Source organism: Aptenodytes patagonicus, chromosome 1 (genome assembly GCF_965638725.1).
Source record: "Aptenodytes patagonicus chromosome 1, bAptPat1.pri.cur, whole genome shotgun sequence".
NCBI classification, from domain to species: Eukaryota; Metazoa; Chordata; class Aves; order Sphenisciformes; family Spheniscidae; genus Aptenodytes; species Aptenodytes patagonicus.
The window spans coordinates 195838504-195844869 of NC_134949.1; positions in this window are offsets into that span (position 1 = coordinate 195838504).

Sequence of the window (6366 nt, forward strand, 5' to 3'; positions counted from 1 at the left end):
TGCTTGACAGACAGCTGTGGGGGAAAAACAATCAATCAGCAAAGTGACACGGTTGATGCACATAGGCAAGCTGCCAAGAAGCAGCAAAGTCAAAGGAAAAGGACAAGTAAAGGAGAGTAGTCAGCTTTAAACACACAGAATGTGCAGCTAAGCTGCTCTAGATGCAAGGAACTAGTACCAGAAAATAGTAATACGTGGTTAAAAAGTCAGGGCAGGGGAGCGGAGTGGGGATAGAGAGGTTTTTCTTGTTTTCCTTTTTTAAAGGGTAGTATCAAGCTCTCAGGGAGAGTGTCTGACAGAGAGCTGTGCTGTACTGGCATTAGCTTCCTTCCAAGAACACCGAGGACAGAAGCTGCTTTAAATCCATTTTCTTTGAAATTGATTTGGTCCAAGTGATTTGGCATTTCAAGGACCCTGTCCAGTAAGAGGTCATGGCTGCAATTGCTCTCGGAGGAAAGGAAATGGCAGGTGTTAGAGGTAATCATGTCTAATCACTGCAGACACCGGTTATGGGGCTGCTCCAAACTGCAATAGACCAGCCATGGCAATGACGGGTTGAGGACATGCCGGGGAGACCAGGAGGCTGAAGGGTACATTAGTCTTGTGACAGCAATGAGGGCACCATCCGGTATCCCACAGCTGCAAGTTTCACTAGATTTAGCTTCCTTTCTTCTCTTTTTGTCCCTTCTAGTGTGAGGACAACACATAGGAACACTGCAGCTTGCTTACCTTTGGGATCATGGTAAATTAAAAGTGAATATAAGGAAAACATTAGAAGTGTACTTGCTATTCCCCTGAACAAGTTAGATGATTAGTTCAGAGAAAAGGGGAAAGCAGCTAGTGAAGATTGAAAATTGCTGCTGAAGATTGCCGGCCAGGAAGTAGCTTTGGGCCTTCCATCATCAGCCAACTTTGTAAGGACCATGAATGCTGTCCGCCTGCTCAGCCACAGTGAGTAGACCCAGCCAAGCCACAAGATCAGCTCACATCCAATACCTGGCATGGCTCTTTTTGGTGAAAAGATTTGACGTTGCCTAGTGCAGGAGAGGTCAAAAGTGTAGAAAATGAAGAGGAAATAGCTTTCTTACTGCTAGCTCACAGGACTGAGGACCCCCAAGTCCTGGTTTTGTCCCTCAGGTATAGTGTTATTTTTCAACGAACACAATTCCACTCTCTCTACAGCCTGAACTTCCCAAGTGCTGAGTGCAGGGCTCGCTCCCAAAGCTACCGACAGCTCTGCCGACCCAGACCTTCTGTGATCAGTGCTTAAACAGATAACAAAGTTAGTAGTAGCAGAGAGATGCATAGTGCAACAACGGTACATCACCTCTCTCTCTCAGGTGATGCTGAAAACAAGAGGCAATACTGGCTTTTTCCCCCCAACCAATACATCTTTTCGGTTTAAATGGGCCATGAATAATGAGAACTTACCATTAATACAGTGTACTTTGTACCGCAGTAAACTGATAAACACTGTTCCCAAATTCATATATATTAATCTCACTCTCAATATGTTTATACATACACATGCATAGATACACATGCACATATATACACACGGACATATATATATACACACACATATAAAACTACTGGCATGCTCTCTCTTTCAGAATCTGGGTGAAGTATAAAAACAATACAAATAGTAGTTTCATGTTATTTGCAGCGAAGCCTTTTATTCAGGCTGTACCCATTCAGATCCCTTCTCATTTCCCTTCACATGTTGCCCCTTGACATTTGCAGAAATCGGCCATCATTGCGAAGGAAAGGACAGACTGATGAAGATTTCAAGCAGCAGCAGAAGCTACAGCAGGAGACAGAAACTGTAGGAAACAGGAACAGAGATAAGGCCCCTCACAGTGTTTTTGGTCTCTCTCTGCACCGAAGTTCAAACAAGATCATTTTAGTCTGGAGCATGATACAAGTTCAGAAGCAGGGGGGGAGAACAAAAACCTTACTGAATTTCCCTTAAGGAAACTGAATCACCAGAAACAGTGGAGAGTCTAATACACAGCACCTCAGGCTCCCTTCCTGCACTTTGAATTTCTGCTTTCCTAGAGCCAAGGAGCTAATTACTGCCTGTGAAACCAAAGACAGCATTCCAGAAATTATCTGCCCTGTGGACGCAAAAGACCGCAACTCTCTATTAGGAATAAACTATCCCCATTGCTGTGTATCTATTGCTCACACACCATTCCCTCTGCCTCTGTAGACATCTGTAGAGTTTCTTATATTTTAACACACGAAATTTGGAGTCAGGTAAAAAAAAAAAAAACACTTTGTCAAGAAATCAATTCTCGGTAAGGTCTGTCTTTTAGATATTATTTTTGTGAGCAAAAATGTTTACTGGCCTCATATCATCCACCACACCTGCGTGACTTTACTCCTCTGTTCCCTGTTCTTCATGGGAAAAAGCACCTGACTGCCTCATCGCTCCCTGCTTATGGGAGTGTGTTGCTACTTGTTGTAAAAATGGGAGAGGAAAAAACCCACAAACCAAGCAGTTGAGCACCTGTATGTATAGGCCCTTCATTAGGCTTCTTGCACTTTAACACGCACTTGAAGAAAATCTTTCTTACATTTTAAGGATTGCTTAATTATGACATACCATCTTACAAAACTAATTCTTTTCAATTGACTAAAAAAAAAAGTAGTTTAGTTTGCAGGGTGTTTCAGCTATTCACCTCAAATGAAAATGCATGCACCTGATGTGCAAAAGCTCACCTGCAGAATAGCAACTCCAAGGTGCAGCCACTGCCAGTTTTGAGCAGTTTTGCCTCAGTTGTGCCTCAGCTCTGACTAACAATACGCTGCTGACTGGGAGAGTATATTTGCGAGGCATCATTATTGCTTATCCAGACCTAATACATTTCCCAGGCATCCCCTACTAGGTGAACATTTTACCTGACCCATGCAGTCAGTCCCTGTCATGTAGAACAGCAGTAACTGAATTTCAGTGGTATTTACAGTTCATATTAAAAGTTTTGCAGCAAGTACACACCAAGGCTGCTGATGTCTGTCCAGACTGGCTGGAACAGCAAGGCTTCAAAATAAATCTAGTAATAAACTCTTCTCCTCTTTGTTCCTCGGGTGCTTGGTACTTCAACTGACTGCCAGGTAACTTGCTGGGAAGAACAGATAGTTGATGTCTCCTCCTTTCCCTTGGCCCCAGTCTCTGTTCACTAGGGAGGTCAAGCTGCGCTTTTCTCTCTTCCCTACCTCCCCTCACAAGATGAAAACCTTACAACACATCTTTCACGAAACACTGGCCAGTACAGAAGTTTTCTTACACTGCAGCTTCCCATGACTGGGATATTGCAGATATTAAAGATACCACCTGCGGAGATAGTCTCTGTCAGGCAAAGAGGTTAATCTGACATCATGATTTAGAAGCAAGCCTTGGTATGTCGAGGCACTGGTTCCCCACTACAACCTAGTGGCAATTCACGACCTTCTGCCTACAGTCCCTGCACAGCTCAAGGGTGAGCCATTGCTTCATGCACATCCTACATCGACCTTCTCTTTTGTTCGTATCAGCTTGATACTTGAATTTAAATATTTGTTTTAAAATACTACTATTAGCTTGCAATTAAGCCTCCATTAATTAGCTCCAGGGCTAATCTTTCATCTGCACAAAGTAAGAAGCTAGCTAGCTACTTGAAGTTTAGCAGTTTCATGAAACTGGAGTTCTTCTCCTTGCTGCAGGGAGTTCTTCAAGGGGTTACTATACAGGCCTCCCCCACATTAAATGCATTAGACCTATTAGTAATTTGAAGCACAGCTTTATTCCCAGCTCCTTCAGAGCTTCGTTTTTCACTTTTCTTTCAAACTGTTCAACATTGGAATTCTAGCATAAGAATTGTTTTAACCAAATCTGAGTATGTCCACCAATAGTATCTATATTAATACTACTTAGAATCCTATCGTCTGTTTGTCCATGAAGGTCAATTATTTCACTGAAGTATCACAGTAGAAACTGGTTTAATACATTAAATAGAAACTGGTTCAGTAGATAACACATCCAAAAAAAAAAAAGAAGAGACTTAATCTTTTTGAATACTTATGCAGTAAGATTCACCCTTAATGTCCACCAGAGCTGTCTTCAAGCCCTGGTGTCAACGCTTGAGGTAGCTGTGGAACAGAAGAACAGCTAATCTCTGAATTTCAAGGTTGATAGTGGTTACACTATTCTTACAAAAAGGCATTTGCTTTTATGATATCCCAAACCAGTTACAAAACTCTGCATTGATAACAACTGCATCAAAAGGCAGCAAGTCATCTAACACAAATTCCTTTTACTGCCATTAAAATTCCTGCTCCTTTGAAGCTCTTATCTGTAAGAATTTGTTTACATATTTTTCATGTTTTGTTTACTTTGTTAGAAATCTTGCTTTTGGCTATATAGACTAATTTTACTAAGTTTCCATTCTTACACATCTTTGATTATTAATATTGCAATACAGTATGGGTAAGGAGGTTGTTTATAAGGCTTTAAGTAGATCCAGATAGTTCCTACCTCAGCTTTGGGCCTTCAAACTATCAACTACACACCACATGGATTAACATTCCTTGGTCGCAACATAAGTCGAGTTAGGCGAAAGAGTCTTAAGAACGATTAAAACATTCACATAATTAAAAGGTTCCATAGCACTCTAGCACCTTGTTAATTAAAGCAATCTCCATATGCTTACTTAGTTTCAAGATACTTAACACAAATCAGTCAATCGCTAACTCTGTTTATTCATCAAGTGCAGTAACAAGAAATAGTGTTTCCAGACCCCTATCTTTGGAAAGGGGCATGCCTGCCATCTATATACACCACCTGTACATGCCATCCTGGTCACAGTCCTTCACATTACTGTTCACACTCCTCCCATGCCTCCCACCCTATCTGTGACACCATATTCAACCCCTTACACACTGCAGTTTCCAAAGGGAAATTCAATTTTTTCGATTAGGAAGTATTTGGATTACAAAGCCATAAACATTGCTGAAGTAACTTAAAGCAACTATCTTCCACTCTACAGATTTTTTTAGCATTACAAGTTAATTGGTACATTCCAAACACTCTGGTCAGGAAATTGTATGCAACCACCCTCCTATCCCACACCTATTCTTCATCCTTTGTTAAAGGAATACTATGGGCTTTAGAATTACCCTATGGCAAAACACTGCTTTCTGTCAAGTCTGTGACTTGTGAATATGTAACTGAGAACGTCAGTATTTTACATTCCTCTCAAAGATGGAAATGACTTTGCCTTGGCTCCCTCTCCCCTACTCAACTACATTTAACAGTTCAAACAGGGTATACGGAAATTCTGGACCAACAGCAGGATCTAGTTTTGCCTCCATTCTAGTCCAGTATTTGTACTAAAAGACCATTTCCATTTGTCATTTTTGGCAACATCAAGTCACTTTTGTCTTATTGTTCCTCCCTCTGATTTAGAAAGAATTAGGCTGGTATGTTTACGTATGTTTTAAAAAAATGACCTCCTTCTGAACCTGGAACATTATCGTTCCACACAGATTTTAGAAGTAAAAAAATAAGGCTAGAAGCAAACCCACATGCTAGAAATTAATTATATTCTCTAAATTATTCAATGCTTAACAAATCTATTCAAACTAGTTATCTCTGCAAATCCATTCAAGGCCACTGAATAAAAGCAATTCCAAGCATACCCACAAGCCCAATTGAGCATGCTGGATCAACAGCACACAGTAGTCAGTTGTGAGAGACCAACTAGCATTGAAAATAATCCAGTTTAAATTCAGAGTGAGTTTAATTTCTGATTTTCTTTAGTACTGCCAAAAAACTACTGAAATACACCACGCTAGTTTAAAGTTTCTTCATTTATCACCCTACCTACCTCAAAACCACGTATGATTGACTAAGTTTCCCCACATTTCATATAATCCTTTTAAGTCCCTAGTTCACGATTATATGATTTCCCATTTTGAAATCCCACCGTAGACAAGTCTTCATTATTTCCTGATAAAACTACACTATCACTAGCCAAGAAAATAGCACTTTAAACAAAAAAACCTACAAAATCCAAACAAAAAATGAGTAATAGTAATTTAACATCATTTGGAAACTAAGTGGTAAATGGATCATCATCCAAGTTCCAAGTTCTGTGTAATGCCAAAATCAACAGTACTGTTAAGGTGACAAAAATTAATGCTTAATACTAGATTTGTTAGTAAAAGCAACACTTCCCAAAAAGCAACATTTTCTTGTGTATTTGTTTGTGCAGAGATCAGTTATGGTCACTTTAGTAAGATGTTATATGGATGATGCCTGTCCAAGCTTTTCAACACAGCGTGAGTTCACGTGTTTTTAAGCATGCAATGCAATTCAAGGAGGAA